Here is a 21,190-nt window from a genome sequence, read left to right as displayed (position 1 = left end):
GCAACGAAGTTACACAGAAAAGGTAAGTAAGTGTTTTTACCACAGTAAAATCATGTCAACACGCATATTGTTTATGTCTTGTGGCTATACTATTGAAACAGTGAGTATTTTAAAGTTTGCAGATTGGCCCCATTCACTTCCATTATAAGTGCCTCACTGGAACCCAGATTTTTCTTTTTCTTTTTTTTTTTTTTCAAAGAAAAGGAGGGGCAAGACAAAAATTATTTTTGTGGTAATCAACATTATGCCACAAATGCTGTTGACTGAGCTTAACTTGTATTGAACCTGGAATATTCCATTAATATATTATTTATTACACAATGTAAAGTTTTAATTTTAAAAAAAATATATATATTTTAAAATATTATTTTATATTAGGTTTTCACAAACCTAAAACACTTCACAAAAACCCAACCATTTTCCCCCAACCAATTCTGCTACCTCACTGACAACCACACTTCAGTTCCTGTTCTGCCTCACGACATGAAAGCAAGAGCTAAACAACCCCAAACATTGACAAATGGAGATCAGGAGTGCTCTACACCTCATCTTTTCTGTTATCCTGCTCAGAGTAACTTCTCAGGCAGAAAGTATTCCCTGAGCTATGTGAAAGGAATTCAATCTCAGCAGCTCTTTCCAGCATGTGAGCACCCTGGTCGTTGTTTGTGCTCCTCGATGCTGCCTGTTTTGTAAGCTGCTCACCCTTGGATCTAAATAAGTATCCTGCAGATTTTGTGCCAATAACCTTCTACAAAATTTTTGGCTTTCTGACTGGTCTCTGAACCTTGCTGGTGAGGAATGAAGCAGCTGGGTTCTTGAGAAAGGGTTACTTTGGTGGAGGAACTGCAGCAGCGTATCTTGTGGAAGAGAACTATTTTGTACCAAAGCCAAATGTAGTTAGCAGGTAATGTGTGACAGATTGTCATTATGATCTGGAACAATGACCTATAAGCAACATAGTTGAAGCTAGCTCTCATAATTTGTTTCATGTTTTATATGTTTTTTCTAATCTCATCAGGTTCGAAAACAGCACAATCTCCAAATCATTTCTCTCCATCATGGTTTTGAAACGCTTAAAAAAAAATAACAGTTCAGAAATGTATTATTTATCTATTAGACATGATTATGATACATTCTGATTAAAGTGACTTACATTAAATTGCTTGTTTTTGGTTTTCAGAAAGTATGCTCAACATTCAGCTTCACACATTTGGTTTAGCACGATGCACCTTCACTGTACTTTCATGCCTGTGTCATAGCAATGGAAAGCCTGTTGCACAGATCCACTGTGATAATGAGTTTCAGAATATGACTGAACAGGGTGCAATCCTCAGCTTTAACCTACTAAACTGTCTGGGACAAACAGGTAAATCAGGATTTGCCGGGTTATGCTGTCAGAACGTCCTCAATTTTTGTTGTGCTCTGTTCTCCCCAAATGAATTGACACAAGCTGTAAAAAGAAATTAAAGAGAGTAAAATGTTAACCTTAAAAACTTGCTTCATGTGGTAACATCTAAATTAATATCATTTAACATTACTGAATCAAAGTAAATACATTAGGTTACACCAACAAACCTAATTTTAAAGGTTAGATCAGGTAGAAATAGCTCCTTAAAGGAATATTTCAGGTTCAATACAAGCTCAATAAACAGCGTTTGTGGCATAATGTTGATAACCACAAAAATTCATTTTGACTTGCCCCTCCTTTTCTGTAAAAAAAAAAAAAAAAAAAAAGCTAGAATCTCGGTTCCAGTGAGGCACTTACAATGGAAGTGAATGGGGCCAATTCATTCCGGAAACATAAAAATACTCACTTTTTAGATATGCCATGATGATGTAATGTCAACAAACCCTAAAATGACTGTAAAAATTAAGATTTAACGATCTTTACAGCTCAAATAATTAATGAGTTTTAACAGAAGAATTAATGTAAGTGCTTTTATAAAATTATAAGCTTCACATTCCTGCCTTTAAAACGTCCAAAAATTGGCACCATTCACTTCCATTGTAAGTGCCTCACTGTAACTTTGTTTTTGCTTTTTTTTAAGAAAAGTGGTGACTAGTCGAAATTATTTTTTGTGGTAATCAACATCATGCCACAACTGCTGCTGATTGAGCTTAACTTGTATTGAACCCAAGAATATTCCTTTAAGGTAACAATAGCAGATGACCACTTTTTACATTGTCCAATATTTTTATAAACTGTTGTTGTTCTTAACAGTTTTATTTTAAAAGATCTAACCATTTCCAACAGCATTTTGAGCAGATTCAGCATCTAATGCAGACAAATGTCTTAAGATAATAAATAAGCTATAATTCTTAAAATGTAGAAAATTTTGATTTATGCTTTTTAATATTAACCAGGTGGACAAAATGGCCAGTCTCTTCAACATTCATATTCACACTGGCTGTTTCTGTAACACAGGTGACTGTCAACATTATCTAGGCATCAGCAACCAAAATGTGAAGAGTAATTTGCAGGTGAAAATAATTGTATTGTTACAATAGTAAATTGTATGTTGATTAAAAATGAATAAGTCAGAAAAAGGAATCCACACACGTAGTGAAATTGCAAATTAAAATAAACATGAGGCTTTCAGTTCAAGACCCCAGATCAAATGAATTTTACTGAAGAATTATACAAGATGTACTGTACATTGTGATAAACCAAAGAGTGTATAAGGTGCACAAAAAGGTGAAAATGCAAAAAAAAAAAAAAAAAAAAAAAAAAAAAGATAACGTTTCACTGCCTCAGGACAATTTTCAGTGCTTCCGGTCTCTCTGACAGTGACAACTTTGTCTGAGGTAATTGCTTTATTTGTCTCTTTCCAAGGCTGGTCACGTCTGTGGAGACAACATTGATCTGGCTGAGGGATGCCCCACAGGATCCATCCGTGTGTCCTTTGTGTACACGTCCAGTTTTGAGGACTGTCAGAACTTTCTTCGGTTTATTATTAACTGTTTTGTGGACAAACCACTAATACTGAACCAAGAGAGACTAAAGAGGCTTCAATCAGCTTCACCAATGGAGTCATCAGCTTCTTTTTACTCAACATCAATACCAAATGAGAATGGGCAGGTTATCACCTCTTCTGCTGTTAAAGAAGCACCATCTGAAGATGCTGTGTCAAAAGAAGATAAGAACAATGACAATACCCATACACTAACTAATCTCCTAATCTATCTTGTCAAATCATGTGCTTCATTTGAGGTAAGAGAACAGGCTCCTACCAGTTTTTTTCTTTTTTTTTTTTTAATACATCTTTAATGCTTGAACTATTAAAAGATCATAAAAAGAGGGGGCCTAGGTAACTCAGGGAGTATTGACGCTGACTACCACCCCTGGAGTCGCAAGTTCGAATCCAGGGTGTGCTGAGTGACTCCAGCCAGGTCTGCTAAGCAACCAAACTGGCCCGGTTGCTAGGGAGGGTAATCACATGGGAATAGGGAGCCTAAGCTGTGTCTGATCCACCCTGTCATTTGTCTGGCCTCTAACACACTGTGGCTGCAGGTCTCAAGTCTCCAAACTTAGTCCAGAGCTTTTTAAAAATAGTAACTGTATGCATGAGATCTCATGAGATTTTGCAATTTATTTATATAACATATATATATATAAACACCACTTAACTGTGCTCATACATTTCAAAATCTTGTACACTTAGTATACATACTTAGTTCCTCATCAAGTAGCAGAGGTGGGTAGAGTAGCCAAAAACTGTACTCAAATAAAAGTACAGTTACTTTAAAAAAAATAATTACTCAAGTAGAAGTAAAAGTACTAACATAAATAATTACTTGAGTAAGAGCAAGAAAGTATCCAATTAAAAGAGTACTCAAGTAGTGAGTAACTCGTTACTTTTACAAATGACATAATGGACGTTAACCCCTATATTCCATTACATAATACACATTTAACATGTATTACAGAATTATTATTATTGGAAATTCTGTCATCATTCACCATCATGTTGTTCCAAACCCATATGACTTTCTTTCTTCCATGCAACACAATAAGGAGATATTAGACAGAATGTTTGCCTGAGTCACTATTTACTTTCAGTAAATGCTTTTTTTTTCTCCATATTTTGAAAGTGAATGTTGACTGAGACTGTCAGTCTCTAACATTCTGTCTAACATCTTTTGTGTTCCACAGAATACAAAGCATCACACAGGGTTGGAACAACATGAGGGTAGGGAAATGATGACAAAATATTAAATTATGGCTCAGCTATCACTTTAAAGAGATAGTTCACCCAAAAATGAAATTTCTCTCATGATTTATTCACCCTCATGCCATCCCAGATGTGTATGACTTCCTTTCTTCTGCATAATACAAATTAAGATTTTTAGAGGAATATTTCAGCTCTGTAGATCAGTACAATGCAAGTGAATAGTGACCACATAAAGCACATAAAGGCAGCATAAAAGTAATCCATAAGACTCCAGTGGTTAAATCCATTACTTTTGAAGCAATATGATAGGTGTGGGTGAGAAACAGATCAATATATTTGTACATTATAAATCTCCACTTTCACTTCCACATTCTTATACTTTTGTTTTTGGCGATTCACATTCTTCATGCATATCGCCAACTACTGGGCAGGGAGGAGAATTTATAGCAAAAAAGGACTTAAATATTGATCTGTTTCTCAACCACACCTATTATTTTGCTTCAGAAATCATGGATTAAACGACTGTAGTCGTATTACTTTTATGCTGCATTTATGTGCTTTTTGGACCTTCAAAATTCTGACCACCATTCACCTGCATTGTATGGACCTACAGAGCTGAAATGTTCTTCTAAATATCTTCATTTGGGTTCAACAGAAGACAGAAAGTCATACATATCTGGGATGGCGTGAGGGTGAGTAAATGATGAGAAAAACTTTCATGTTTGTGTGAGCTATCCCTTTAAATGTACCATGTTCAAAAGTGCAGGGAACATAAAGCATGTGCAGGAGCGACCAGTTAAAGCAAGACTCCTTCACACTATTAATCTTCTTCCTCTCTCTCTCTCTCACTCTCTCTCTCTCTCTCTCTCTCTCATCATACATCTACTCCACTCTTTTACACACTTTCTTTCATCTAGCATCGCTCTTGCTCTGACTCTTAATCTCTTGCTACCTGCACTTCCAGCACTCTTTTATACTTTCCTCTTCACTTTCCCTCCATTTCCCCTCATTTATTTCACTCTAGCTATGTAATTTTTTTCTGCCTTCAGAAGAATTTTTTTTTTTTTTTTTTTGCAGCTCATGATATCTCGCCAGCCTTGCCCCCAAGATCTCTCTATTTCTCTCCCCTTCCCGTTTTTCTGTCATTGTAACCCAGATATCAGTGCTGTTCTGAAGTGGGTCTCAAACCTCAATGTGACATGAGTTTAGTTCACTTTCCCTAGCTGCAATCACTTAAACACACACACACACACACACACACACACACACACACACACACACAGCTCAGTAAATGTAAAGCTCTTTCAAGGGTCCAGGGGTTTACTGCAATCACACCTCAATTCCTTTTCTCTATTGATCATGCTTTCCTCTCACTAGGGATGGGAATTGTAAGGAATTAAAATTCTGGCTCCCTATCTGATTTCACTTAATTGAACTGATTCAGTTTTCTTCATGATTCCATTAACAATTCTTGTAGGACTTGAAGAATGATTGGTCCTAATAATATACTTGAAGGGATAGTTCAACCAAAAATAATATATCTGTCATCATTTATTTATTTTCATGTTGTTCAGAACCCATATGACTTCATCTCTTCTGTTGTATGTGGAACACAAAAAGAGATGTTAGGCAGAATGACAGCTTTAGTCCTTTTTTTTTCCATACAGTGTAAGTGAACGGTGACTAAGGCTAACATTATGCCAAACATCTCCTTGTGTGTTACATAGAAGAAAGATTTTCACTATGGTGAACTATCCTTTAAAAATAATATGCCAAACAAAAACAATACTAATTTTTACTAACATGTTCTAATGTTGATTTCTCGGTTCTGAATGTGTAAAGACCCCATGAAATGGCTTGACAAGCTGTTTTCTTTCCTATGTTGATGCAATATCTATTATGAAATTAATATTAATTAAACAACAATATTGACATGAAGATTGAAAAGAGTAAACCACTCACTGTGTCATGAATCCCACCTTTGTTGTTCCTCCCGCTCACCACCAGAGGGCACCATCACCTGGGGATTGACTTTAACTCTCTGGACTCCATTTCCCATAATCCCCATACCTGTCAATGATTACCTGTTAACCTATTTCCAATTCATGCAGCTATTAACACTGGCTGTCATTGCAAAGTCTTGTTTTGCCCAGGCTGACATTTCTGAGCATTTTCTGAGTTTGTTGCATTTCCTATGTATTATCCTGGACTGTTTACCCTGTTTTTGATTCATTGCTGCCTGCCTACTATTACTGCCTTGTTTATCTGGATTTAACCTGTGATTGTCTGCTGCCTGCCCTGACCTCTTGCCTGGTTATTGAATATCCCTCTGGACTGCCTTTGATATTTCTGCTGCTGGTGATTTACCTCTGCCTGTCTGTATTACTACATTTATTGTTATTAAAAGCTGCACATGGATCTCAACTCTGTTGACTCATCATTACACACTGCTCTTAATTCATATCTTTGTTCTTTATTAAAGCTGAAGTATGTAACTTTTTCAGTATTAACATACTTTCTTCTGTCCCAGCAAGGCAAAATTAAATTACTTAATATTTATATAAATATTTATCATTTTAAACAATAGAGCATATTCAATAGCATATTTGTTTTTTGCTCTGGTATCCAATTTTATATGGCAGTGGCTATTTATACTGAGTGTAAAAGAATGTAAGATGCTTTTTACATTAAGTGTAATTGAAGGTAATGTAAATAGTGATAGATACTATTTGCACCAAGTGTAATTAGCAACTAGGGATGTGCACGGGTAGTCATCATTCGGTTAACTGTTCGATGTGCCAGTATTGGAATACCACAATCACTTTTCAGTTATTCTACATGGGCACTTCTTCAGCCCGACCCAGGCCTGATGGGACCCGACAAATCATGGGGTTTCGGGCTGGGTTCGGGTCAGTTTTTCAAGTATAGGGCAAGTCAGGGGCTGTTCACAGCTTTTTTATCTGCAGTGTTTTTCAGTTGTTTTTCTATTCAAACACGCACATTTACAGTTGTTTAAACATATTTTTTTAGCGCAGATGTCAAAATGATTTGATGTTCTGAAGAAGTTCAGGCTGCAAAGAGGACTTAATTTCACTGTTTAAAATGTACACTTAAAAACTGATGTCACAAGAGCCCATATTTACAGAATCACCCTGAAACTGACCATCACAATGTCACAGAAAAGCCTGTGTTTTAATTAGAGCCACAACTTACCTCAGCATGCTGCCTTAAATTGTAGCTGCGATTTTAATCTTGAAATATCCGCTTGTCTTGGTGTTAAGTGAAGGCATTGCATGACGAAACTATTATTTTTTCACTGTGTGGAGTGAAGAAAGTGTTTCACTTTATAGAGCATGATGCTACAGCAGTGATGGACTCGGCTTGAGTGACAGTACTCTATAATGTACCCAAAATAATTCAATTAATTGAAAGTCAGTAACTGTAATCTGATGACAAGAATTTGAAATGTAATTCATTACACTACTTTTATGACTAAAAAGTATATAGATTACAGTAACTAATCACTTTGTAATTGAATTACACCCAACACTGCCTATACAGTATGATTATCATATTGCAAGGTACTTCAAAGAAGCAGTTACATGGTATTACCATGGTGTGTGTCCTAAAACAAGGGCGGTACAGTGGTACATGTCCAAAAACATGATATTAACTTTGTACCATGTCCATCATCTTTAAGTATTAATTACAAGGTCAGCATTTAGATTATTAACAATATTTGTATTAAATACTAAGTATTCCCTCCAATCTCAGTGATGGAACCAGTCACCATTTCCTTGAAGACCAACTTAGAGAATTCATATCTAAGAACATCCCAAAGCAAAGTCTGTGGTGAGAGGTATGAAAATAAATTGCATCACTGCCAAAAATTTTGATTATACATTTTAGATTATTCTATATCACTATAACATAATTCAGATTCATATTTTAAACATTTGTTGAACTTAAAATGAACGTTTATAAGCAGTATTACATGTTTAAACATTTATATTTGTTAAATATGGTTTGTAGCTTAATAGTAAAGGTTGAATCTCTCTTTGGTGTAGAGTACAGATAGTGGATTGCGGGGAGGAAGTTTCCGCCTGGCTTTCCGAATTCCTAGAAAAACCTTGTCGTCTTATAAGGCAAAGACCTTATTTCCTGCATGACATGAAAATTAGCCAAAAAGGTAACCAAGAAGTTTTTACCAAAAAGTAAAACAGTGCTGATAGACAGCACTTGGATTGTTGTGTCTGTCTGACCCATTTGTAGTGACAAATATTCGACTCAGCAAGATGTCGTAGTTTTGAAGATTTTGTTTCATGTTTATTGGAAAATAATGTTATCCTATTTAATATAAAAATTTAAACTTAAAAAAAGTAATGACAAGAAGAATCACATTTTCCTTGATCTTTTGACATATAAGAAGTCATTGTACTGTAAAAATATTCTGTAGGTTTCAGAACTTCCTCTTCACTACTAAAAGAGTATTTGTTGAAACCAAGCTGCTAAAATGACTCGTTCTCTTGTGATGTCACACTATGATAGACATTTGGGTAGCACTTTATTTTACAGTACTGTTCTACATTTATGTACTATATAATTACAACAACTAAACCTAACCTGTACATGTAGTTACCTAATATTACTCAGTACTTTCTTGGGTAAGTACATTGTAAGTATACTGAAAGTACACATACTGTAAAATAAAGTGCAACCAACATTTGCATCTGACTGCCTCCACAACAACACATCACTGCCTATTTTACCTTTCATCATTTCTGTAACCGCCCAGCAGCGGTGAGCAGTGAGATGCCAAATAGAGAGCAGGTCAGTCAAGAGCAGAGAGCCTATCATAACAGTGGGCGTTTACTGTCAAGTCTTAAAAGAGAAGCAGCACCAAAATCGAGTGTTTCTGACAGAGGGTCAGAATGAGGGTGGAAAATGATCATGTTTTAGAAATATATAACTGTTTTTTGTGCAAACTAATATTATAAGTGAACCTCATGGAACATATTAAAATTATTTTAAAAAGGCATGTCATGACCCCTTTAATCTAGGAAAGAAATATTGCTAAAGGAATATTCGCTTTTTCTATTGTTTTGAAAGTTTAAAAGGTTTAAAAGGAAATACATTCAAAATTTCTATTAGTCCATTCCCACTTTGAAATGGGACAAAAGTTTACCTGAGCGATGTCTCTCTCTTTTTCACTCCAGCAAGCGAATGTTGCCCCACTGCTCTCTCACTGGTGAATGTGGCTCAGTTTCTGCTTATTAACAGAGCAAGTGTGTCTTTTCTGAAGGAACACATTGACAACAGGTATAGTAATACTGTCACGGTCCTGTAACTCGGTCAGTCTGGGTTTTGGTCTGACAGGGCCGTGGCATTATCCGCCCATGTCTGTCTTTGTGTGAGCATGCGGTCTCTGTTATATGCCCTGCCACGCGCACTTCAATCTGTTTTGTTTCATGTCTGTAGTGTGGTGTCTGGGTCCTGACTTCCTCTCTAGTTCGGTTTCGGTCTGTGTCGGGACCCAGACATTTATACTCCTTATAAATGTTATTATGACATGGGTGCATCGCGCTTGTGTCATCTTGGCTGCATGCACTCACGTCAATAATCTATGTCGGTCCTTGTGTCTGCCTCTCCAGACCGCGGACGCGCATTGCGCTCACTTTGCGCCGTGCGCCCGGGTCGCAAGCAGTCTTCATGATTGTGCTGAGGTTCGGCCACTTCGGTAATGGTGTCGGGTGTGGGTGTGGCCGAACTCTCACACAAGTGTCTTCTCTCGACTTGGTTGTCGATTGGCATGAGTGTATATTGCCTCACTGGTCTGGCGATGGGCACTCATGCCATTCGGATGTTTTGCCTTCTTGTGAGAACACGCAGATTTGTTATTGTTTCTGTATCGCTGCGTGCTTCTCTGTCTTACGTCACACTCCGCCTCCTTGTTTGCTCATTATTGTTTCATTAGTAACACCTGACCAATGTTAACCCGCTTGATTTCTCTCCCTATTTAGTCTCCTCGTGTGTGCTGTCCAGTGCCAGTTCGTCTTGTTATCTTGTCGGTCCTGTTTGTGTCTCCCAGTGTTCTTATCGGTCATGATCACCTTCCTGGTTCCAGTTCTGTCTGGTTGGTCCTGTTCCTCGTTTCACCTCTGCCCTAGCCTGGATTCCTTTTTCCCCTACGGGGTAGTTTTTGTTGGTTTCTCCCTTGTGGGAGTTTTATGTTTGGTTTATAGTAAAATAAAGTATTTTGGTTTTTTTTTTATCTCTGCGTTTGGGTCCTCATCTCTGCTAACAAATGTGACATTATGAACTGGCCAGCATGGACCCAGCAGAGAGAGTTTTTTTTCAACAAGGATTTTTTTCTGGGAGTCAAGTGGTGCCATGCGAGGATCGGACGTGTGAACGGCAAGCTCTGCGCACTTTGCTAGTTTTAATACTTTTAATGACATAAACTGGTGAGATTCGATACACTCTGTTCCATAACTGTTCTAGGAGGACAAAATGTCAAAGAATTCAAAATCCTCGGGCTCTGGAGACATTAAAAGACACTTACGTGTTCAAGCTGACGTCCCCGAGCAGACCGCAAGCCTGGGAGTCGACTTAGTCGGGGAGGTGCGGGAAATGCGGCGGGAGATGCTGAACATGTCAGCAATGCTGATGAAGGTCATTGCTGACTTGGAGGATCTTGCTGTGATAGGTCGATCGATCACTGCCAGGTGAGGTGAAGTTCTCTGATGTGGTTACAAGAGTGGGGGATGTCGAGAAACGGATCGATTACCTGCCATCATCGGAGAGGGAATTATCTGATAATCCTCTAGCGACCAAGCTGGATTTGGAGCATGTCTGGGAGAAGTTGGAGGACATGGAAAACCGTAGCCAGCAGAATAATATCCGTATCATCAAAGTCCCTGAAGGAGAAGAGGGACAGGATATGATGATATAACAGGCCATATGCTGGAAATCGAGCGAGCTCACAGGGTTCCTGCTCGGCGATCCATGGAGGGAGACAGGCCCAGATCAATTCTGGCCAAACTATCATTCGATAAAGATCTTGTGTTATGCGAAGTGAGGAGGAAAGGAAGGCTTTCTTGGAAGAACCACAGCATTTTCTTGTTCCCAGACATTGCAAATTCGACAAGAGAGAAACGTGATCGATTCAAGGAAAGCAAGAAACTTTTACATCAACGGAAGTTCGAGAATTGAGAATAAATGCTAGGGATGACCGTAAAACATTCACATGCCCACAGCAAGCGATGTCCTTCATAAAGTCAATGGAGTGAGTAAGTCATCTTGTTATACTCATCTTGAAACCTGAGTGGACCGGCTCAATGAACATTCGCTTGACTGTTTGAGGAATCTGCGTGCTCTTTTTGTGCTGGTTCCGTCTAGCGGCTGGAGTTTATTTTGAAGAGTAACACACCTTCAAGACAGTTTTATGGATGAATCTACACGCTCTTTGTGCTTATTCCACCTATTGGCTGGAGTTTATTTTGTGGAGTGTTTCTTGCAAAGTCACTGGAGTGAGTAAGTCATTTGTTTGAACTCACGTTGCAGCTTGAGTGAACCGGCTCACTGAACATTCGCTTGACTGTTTGAGGAACCTGCGTGCTTTTTTTGTGCTGGTTCTGCCAATTGGCTGGAGTTTATTTTGTAGAGTATCACACCTTCAGGACAGTTTTATGGATGAATCTACATGCTCTTTGTGTTTGTTCTGCCTATTGGCTGGAGTTTGTTTTGTAGATGATCTTTTCCTGTGTAATTCTGTCTCACAAAATGTATATAGAAACACCAGACTTGAGCAATCTGATGGCAAGGATGTCGCAGGGGTTCTCGGAGGTTTGCATGGACTGTTTGAGTTTGGGGGGACAGAAGCCAGTTGGCGTTGTCGTGCGTGGGGTTAATGCGCATGTTTTTCTTTTGTCTGTTTGTTTTGTTCTGGGGGATGTTCAGGTTTTGATTGTTGCACTAATGTTGAAATGTGGTCTTTATAATCTTGTTTTTGACACATTATTTATTTTTTATATATGTCAAAATGTCAAATGTTAATATGAGTGGATTGTCTCTCTCCACGTGGAATGTGAATGGGTTGGGGCACCCCATAAAAAGAAGGAAGGTTATTTCTCTTCTTAAGCGTAAGAAATATGATATAGTATTTCTTCAAGAAACGCATCTTTCTCCGCAGGAAGCTGAAAAATTTGGGAAGATATGGGGTGGGGATGTTTTCTATAGTGCTGGCTTGAGAAAGAGCAGGGGAGTCATTACACTGATAAGTAAATATCTACAATTCAAATGCCTCAAACAGACTAAAGATAAATTAGGAAGAGTCATTATTGTTTTAGCTGAAATTCAGGGACAAAGTCTTATTTTGGCCAATATTAATGCACCTAACGTTGATGATCAGGGCTTTTTTATAGATCTTGAAGGGATGTTACAAGTGCTGGCACCCCTCATGATATAATATTGGGAGAAGACTTTAATCTTTTGATGGATTCAGTCCTTGATCATAGCGAAGCAAGAGTGTGCAAGCCCCCTAGAGCAGCACTGATGCTTCACAGGATGTGTACAAATCTTGGTCTTACAGATATTTGGAGACTTTTGAACCCATCTGGGAGGGACTATATATTTTTTCATCAGTCCATAAAATTTACTCTAGAATAGATTTTTTTATATATCTAAGTCCCTCATTTCATCAGTTGCTAATTGCTCAGATTTTTGGAAACATTTTAGTCTTAGATGTTTAGTCTGGTGTGTTTAGAGGAAATCATATAGTTGGTGCTTTAATGTATCCCTTTTGCAAAATCCTGAATTCCAACAAATGCTCATGGCTGAAATCAATGTCTATATGGAGACCAACTGGTCCTCAGTATCCTCTGTGGGCATGGCTTGGGAGGCAATTAAGGCAGTTCTTAGGGGTCGGATCATACAGTATGACTCATTCACCAAAAAATCCAAAGCACAAGAACTTGTGGAATTGGAAGGGGATAATAAAAGTCCCGAGGCAGAGATGAAGCGCTGAATGTCGTCTGATGGCCTCAGGGAATTGACTGATTGAAATACAGATATAATACTATTTTGTCACAGAAGGTGGAGTTTTGGCTATACAGGGCAAGATAGTCATACTTTGAGTTGGGGGACAAGGCAGGGAAGCTTCTGGCTAGATATATAAAACAGAGAGAGTCTTTTTCTACCATTCCCTCAGTGAAATCTGCTGGTGGTGAAATATTTACCTCATCCATTTATATTAATAATGCTTTTAAAGAATTCTATCTTGATCTCTGTAGTTCCACATCTTCGTCTACTGATGAGGATATTAGAAACTTTGTGGAACCATTAGAACTTCCTAAACTGACAACTGAGCAAAAAATTCTCTTGATTCTGAGATAACCTTGGAGGAGCTTGCTAAGGTAATTAAGGCCTTTCCTACAGCCAAGGCTTAGGGGCCAGATGGCTTTGCTGCTGAATTTTTTAGATCTTATGCTACAAAACTGGCTCCACTTTTGCTAGAATTTATACGGAATCATTAAAGAATGGAAAGCTTCCGCCAACCATGACACAAGCCTGGATCAGTCTGATTCTTAAAAAGGACAAAGATCCAAGTGAGTGTAAGAGTTACCATCCAATTTCTCTGATCCAGCTAGACGTTAAAATATTGTCAAAAATTCTGGCTAACCGATTAAGTAAAGTTATGACATCTCTTATACATATAGATCAGGTGGGGTTTATTCGGGGCCATAACTCTTCTTTTATTCTATTCATTAAGTGTTTCATTAAGTGTGGGCAGTGGCAAACGATCGCTGCCATCTTGCTTGACGCCGAAAAGGTGTTTGATATGGTAGAATGGGATTATCTTTTTAAGATTTTGGAAATGTACGGGTTAGGGAATACTTTTATTGGGTGGATTAAGTTACTTTTATAGACATCTGGTTGCAGTGGTTCAAACAAATGGATTCATTTCAGATTATTTTATTCTGGATATGGGCACCTGGCAGGGTTGCCCTCTTTCCCCCTTATTGTTCTGTCTTGCCTGGAACCATTAGCAGCCACGATAAGAAAGGAGGATGATTTTCCAGGGGTGGTGGCGTGAGGTGTGGTGCATAAGCTTTTGCTTTACGCAGATAATATTTCATTATTTGTCTCTGACCCTACTAGATCTATGCCTTGCCTCCACAGAATTATTAATTCCTTTTCTATGTTCTCAGGATACAGAGTGAATTGGTCTAAATCCAAAGCTTTGGCTCTGATAGCGTACTGCCCGGTAACAGCTTTTCAGCCAGGCGCCTTCCAGTGGCCCAAACAGTGCATTAAGTATTTGGGTATTTTATTCCCAGCAAATTTGTGTGATTGAGTTAATTTTGACCCTTTAATAAAAAGGTTTTTGAGCGATGTGGGCACGTGGGCTTCATTACATTTATCTATGACTGGGAAAGTTAATGTTATTAAAATGAATTGTATTCCAAAATACAACTACCTGCTACAATCTCTCCCTATAGATGTCCCCCTCTCTTATTTCAAGCAATTTGATAGCATAGCGAAGTCTTTCATTTGGAATGGTAAATGTCCCAAATTACACTATTATACATAGGCTGATTGACAATGGTGGGCTAGGCCTACCCAAGATTTTGTTTTATTATTATGCATTCGGTCTCAGACATTTGGCTCATTGGTCACTTCCACCGGAAAGAGCCCCTCCCTGGTTTTGTATTGAACAGGAAGTTCTTGCCCCTATTTCAACTTTGAAAAGCCTTTCTATCAAACTAACCGGAGAAGTTAAGTTACACCCCATTATCTCGTATATGCACGTGGTATGGACAAAAGTGTCCAGGGAGATTAATTCAGACATTTATTTATGTTTCTTCAAGCATATGGCTGAACCCAAAATAATAATTAATAAGTCCCCTTTCTGCTGGACAGAGTGGATTGTGAGGAAGGTTAATACACTCGGTGACCTATTTGAGAGTTGAGTGTTGAGATCCTTTGAAAATATTGTTCAACATTTTGGGATTCCCAGGTCTCAATTCTTCAGGTATTTACAGCTGCGCCACCTACTCTATTCTATTTTTGGGAGTAGCATACACCCCCCTGGAGCGGCAGATACTCTGGGAGTGGTGATTACTGCTTTTGGAAAAGGTCATGAGGCATCAGTGTATTACTCCCTGCTAATTCAGAGTCTGGGGAACGGAGCTTCAACTTCTCTCATGAGATTATGGGAGAAAGATTTAAACTTGGTATTGCAGGAGGGAGTGTGGGCTAGGATTCTAAAAAATGTCAAGTCTACATCTGGAGATGCAAGGGTGCACCTTATGCAATTTAAGATTTGACATTGATTCTATTGGACCCCCTCTGTATAGGCTTGGTCTTAAAGACACACCCACCTGCTGGCGATGCCAATCAGAAGATGGGGACACAACCCATGTTTTTTGGTGGTGTGTTAAGATCCAAGAATTTTGGTTGAGGGTTCAGAGTTTTATGTGTGACGTATTGGGCACTCAAATTTCATTTTGCCCCAGACTCTGTATTTTAGGCGATGGGATGGTCATTAATATAGGGGATAAATACCTAAAAATTGTGTCCTAACCAGTGTTATGATTGGCAGACAAGTCATTCTTAGGGGATGGAAGTCGGCTGGAACACCCTCATTTCAAGAGTAGTACACAGAGATGGGCAGGGTAGCGGCATTCTAAAAAATGTCATATAGAAGGCTAGGCAACTTGGATTTATTTAATAAAAAATGGGGCAGCTATTTATCCTTTTTAGAAGGCTCATGGGGAGGGGCAGTGGAGACAGATGTGTAGTTTTAAATGTGTGATTATAATTTTTATATATATATATATATATATATATATATATATATATATATATATATATATATATATATATATATATATACAGGTGCATCTCAATAAATTAGAATGTCGTGGAAAAGTTCATTTATTTCAGTAATTCAACTCATATTGTGAAACTTGTGTATTAAATAAATTCAATGCACACAGACTGAAGTAGTTTAAGTCTTTGGTTCTTTTAATTGTGATGATTTTGGCTCACATTTAACAAAAACCCACCAATTCACTATCTCAAAAAATTAGAATATGGTGACATGCCAATCAGCTAATCAACTCAAAACACCTGCAAAGGTTTCCTGAGCCTTCAAAATGGTCTCTCAGTTTGGTTCACTAGGCTATACAATCATGGGGAAGACTGCTGATCTGACAGTTGTCCAGAAGACAATCATTGACACCCTTCACAAGGAGGGTAAGCCACAAACATTCATAGCCAAAGAAGCTGGCTGTTCACAGAGTGCTGTATCCAAGCATGTTAACAGAAAGTTTAGTGGAAGGAAAAAGTGTGGAAGAAAAAGATGCACAACCAACCGAGAGAACCGCAGCCTTATGAGGATTGTCAAGCAAAATCGATTCAAGAATTTGGGTGAACTTCACAAGGAATGGACTGAGGCTGGGGTCAAGGCATCAAGAGCCACCACACACAGATGTGTCAAGGAATTTGGCTACAGTTGTTGTATTCCTCTTGTTAAGCCACTCCTGAACCACAGACAACATCAGAGGCATCTTACCTGGGCTAAGGAGAAGAAGAACTGGACTGTTGCCCAGTGGTCCAAAGTCCTCTTTTCAGATGAGAGCAAGTTTTGTATTTCATTTGGAAACCAAGGTCCTAGAGTCTGGAGGAAGGGTGGAGAAGCTCATAGCCCAAGTTGCTTGAAGTCCAGTGTTAAGTTTCCACAGTCTGTGATGATTTGGGGTGCAATGTCATCTGCTGGTGTTGGTCCATTGTGTTTTTTGAAAACCAAAGTCACTGCACCCGTTTACCAAGACATTTTGGAGCACTTCATGCTTCCTTCTGCTGACCAGCTTTTTAAAGATGCTGATTTCATTTTCCAGCAGGACTTGGCACCTGCCCACACTGCCAAAAGCACCAAAAGTTGGTTAAATGACCATGGTGTTGGTGTGCTTGACTGGCCAGCAAACTCACCAGACTTGAATCTATGGGGTATTGTCAAGAGGAAAATGAGAAACAAGAGACCAAAAAATGCAGATGAGCTGAAGGCCACTGTCAAAGAAACCTGGGCTTCCATACCACCTCGGCAGTGCCACAAACTGATCACCTCCATGCCACGCCAAATTGAGGCAGTAATTAAAGCAAAAGGAGCCCCTACCAAGTATTGAGTATATATACAGTAAATTAACACACTTTCCAGAAGGCCAACAATTCACTAAAAATGTTTTTTTTATTGGTCTTATGATGTATTCTAATTTTTTGAGATAGTGAATTGGTGGGTTTTTGTTAAATGTGAGCCAAAATCATCACAATTAAAAGAACCAAAGACTTAAACTACTTCAGTCTGTGTGCACTGAATTTATTTAATACACGAGTTTCACAATTTGAGTTGAATTATTGAAATAAATTCACTTTTCCATGACATTCTAATTTATTGAGATGCACCTGTATATATATATTTGTGTGGGTATACTCAAGCTTTGACCACAGGGAAATTTGTTGAGGGTCAGGGTGGGGTTGGGGATTGGGAGGGGGAAAGGGAATAATGGGGGTTAAAAGTTGATTCTGTGTATATATGTTTTACTTTTTTGTTTAATTTTTGTGAATCAATAAAAAGTGTTAATCGGAAAAAAACATGGACTTTTTCTACTGCTCGCCAGCGTGCTGCTCATCTTAAGCAGCTTTTCAAGCTATGGCAGGAGGAAAGGGATATGCTTTCAAATTTGTATCTTTGTCCTCAGGTCTGTGATAAAATCAGGCCTGCCTAGATGAGCTCTTTTGGGTGGGTCTGAACGAGCCAATTAGATCTTGTGTCCCAGATCGGGGTGAGAATGGAGTTTTTTTCAAGGCAGCCAGGCTTGCTATGAGGTGGAAGGAGTTTATTTTAGCCTGTGCCTCAGAGGACTTCCTTTCTTCTTCCCAACCCAATGACGAGGGCACCCCCCACATGGACATGGACGTCTCGCCTGAGCCCGCTGCTACAGACCGCCATGAGGCAGAGGCTGATTTTGCAGCAGTGCCCCTCATCGCCTGAAAAAGGAGGAGGAGGAGAAGGGCACCTGCCACTCAGGTGCCCACGCCTGCCACAGCCAATGAGCCAGCGCCCACACCTGCCACGGCCAATGAGCTAGCGCCCACGCCTGCCATGGCCAATGAGCCAGTGCCCATGCCTGCCATGGCCAACGAGCCAGCACCGACGTCTTCCACAGTCAACAAGCCTGTTCCTGAAGCCTCTTCTGTCCCAGAGCCAGCATCTGTAGCCTCGTCCATCCCAGAGCCAGCGTCTGAAGCCTCATCCGTCCCAGAGCCAGTCTCTGAAGCCTCATCCATCCCAGAGCCAGCGTCTGAAACCTCATCCATCCCAGAGCCAGCATCTGAAGCCTCATCCATCCCAGAGCCAGCGTCTGAAGACTTGGCCGTCCCAGAGCCAGTATCTGAAGCCTCGTCCATCCCAGAGCCAGCGTCTGAAGCCTCGTCTATTCCAGAGCCAGCATCTGAAGCCTCGGCCGTCCCAGTGTCAGTGTCCTTGGCCATCTGGAAGAGGAGGAGGAGAAGGGCTCCTGCTCCCCAGTCACTGCCAGTGCTCCTGGCCACGGAGGCCATTCCCCAGTCACTGCCAGCAGCTCCGCCCCCTCAGCCTTCCACGGCGCCACCCCCTGAGCCTTCCACAGCTCCACCCCCGGAGCCTTTCACGGCTTCGCCCCCTGAGACTTCTACGGCTCCAGTCTCTGAGCCATTCCCTCCTGAACCCTGTGTAGCGGCCACAGCCCAGAACTCCGACCCCTGTCCAGCAGCTGCTGCCCAGCCCTGCTGAACCCCCTCTGCCCTCTGGCCACCTCCCAGGCCTCCCAGGGAGGGAATTGAATGGGAGAAACCCGCTTCAACACGCCCCCAAAGTTGTTGACGGGTCTGTGTGGGTGCCTCGTGCCACCCCCCCGCAAGATGCCACCCTGGACAACTGCCCATGTCGCCCATGCCTAAATCCGCCACTGGGTCTGGCAATGTGCGCTCATGCCATTCGGATGTTTTGCCTTCTTGTGAGAATTTGCGGCTTTGTTATAGATTAAATTACTCTGACGTCACTCCACAGGAAACCTCACTTCCGGGTTCTTTCGAGCAGCAGATTTCAATGGTGGAAATAGGCAGCGCTGCAGTTTTAATAATCTTTTAAACTTTGTAGAATGTAAATATGTATTTTAATGTTAATAAAAGTTATTATAAATGGTTTATCTATGTTTACAGTGAAGAAATGATGTGGGTTCTTTTCTGAAATATCAGCAAAACAAGTTTAAATTTGGTTCAAAGAGCCTGTATGATTATGTCAGACATGTAACAAGTTGATAAATACACATCCTCACATGTTTAACATGCTTCTAAAGCCTAAGAAATTTGATATATAACAATAAAAACTACCACTAGAAATGCAATATGTCTTTACTGCTAAATTATTAACCCACATACTATAAATAATAATATTCTTACTTCAGTATGATCATATTCCATATCAAAACTTAATAACAGCCATTTCGATTAAACAATATTATTTACTGCATTCAAAATAAATGCAAAGACATCATTTTCGCTGCATGACATTTTTATTCACTTATCCTTTCACAAACAGTAGTCCATGTTCTGTGGTGGTGGATATGGGATCTGTTCCTCCTGCTACAGTATATCATATATTGGTGGTCTTGATCAGATAAGATCATTGCTAAATCATATTTGACCACATATTTGTCACAGCGACAGCACTTTGGAAATGAAAAAAAAAAAAAAAAACTGTTTGCAATCAGAGTTTACGTAATTTCTTCATAAATAAGTTAATACCAACCAACAGCTGCTGCGGGTCAATTGTGCTTAATAGAGCAGACGCGATAACAATTACGATGACCCTTGAAATATCATCATTTATGTAAAATCCTGTGTTTTTCCTGATGCAGCGATCTGGTGGAAATTTAAAGAAGCCCCTTTCTTCAGTAATCTGTGTAAAACTGGGTGTTCCAACCCCACAAACAGCACTTTTTGGGCAGTTTCAGCGCAATTTGAGTGAAGCGCCCATAGACAGCAGTTCTTTTCTGGGCAACAAAAGAACCCGGAAGGGGCGGGGCAGAGCGTTTGTTTATAAACAGTAACTTCATCTATTGTTTCTGTATCACTGTATTCTCTGTCTTACGTCACACCCCGCCTCCTTGTTTGCTCATTATTGTTTCATTAGTAACACCTGCCCTATATTAACCCGCTTGTTTGGTTTATTGTAAAATAAAGTATTTTGGGTTTTTTTATCTCTGCGTTTGGGTCCTCATTTTTTTTCTTTTTACAAGAAATTGCTATTTCTTTGAAAGTATTAACATTTTGGCTGCCAAAGTGTAATTCTTTTAGATGGTGCAGTGATAATGATTGAGATCACAAATTTGCCAGTTTCTGTCTTTTTTTTTTTTATTATTCTCTGATTTTGCTTCAGTTTTGACCCTGTCATCATTACATTTCTCTTTCGGCATGCTAAAGACAAGACAATGAGAATGAAGCCATGTGCATTGACATGGAGCAGCTCATTCAGCGTTTCCATCCAAATCTTGTCATCTCCGGCCAGGAGCCTTTTATGGATTATATGAGACATTAGGTTGACAACTGTTTAATTCATGATCATAAAAGGTTCTCAGCTATTTGTAGGCTTTTCTACTTTATTCTACTTCTTGCTTAGTGATAAAATATCTGAAGACTCCCCTTCTACATTTTAAGTTTTAAGAATTAAGTTTTAAATGGTGAAATCAGGGACACCACACTCTGTCATCATAACTGGTTTGGTAACTCTCTTCTTGAAGCTTTTCTAACACCCTAATAATCTTGGTAACAAATGGCTGCTGAGCTCAAAAGGACATTAGCGATACGTAACAGTAGGCTAAAACAATGTCACACAATAAACAGAAATGTAATTCATAGAAACTATATTAATTAGGTGAATTCTAAGAAGTTTGTTCGTGGAATAATAACTTTTTAAC

General features: G+C 39.4%; 1 pseudogene; it reads left to right on the top strand.

Annotated features, from left to right (window-relative positions):
* The first annotated feature begins 483 nt into the window (after positions 1 to 483).
* LOC127412037 (molybdenum cofactor sulfurase-like) lies at positions 484 to 20,811 on the top strand (annotated as a pseudogene).
* Positions 20,812 to 21,190: the final 379 nt, after the last annotated feature.

Source organism: Myxocyprinus asiaticus, chromosome 21 (assembly GCF_019703515.2).
Source record: "Myxocyprinus asiaticus isolate MX2 ecotype Aquarium Trade chromosome 21, UBuf_Myxa_2, whole genome shotgun sequence".
Lineage (NCBI taxonomy): Eukaryota > Metazoa > Chordata > Actinopteri > Cypriniformes > Catostomidae > Myxocyprinus > Myxocyprinus asiaticus.
This window is presented reverse-complemented; position numbering and strand designations above follow the sequence as displayed.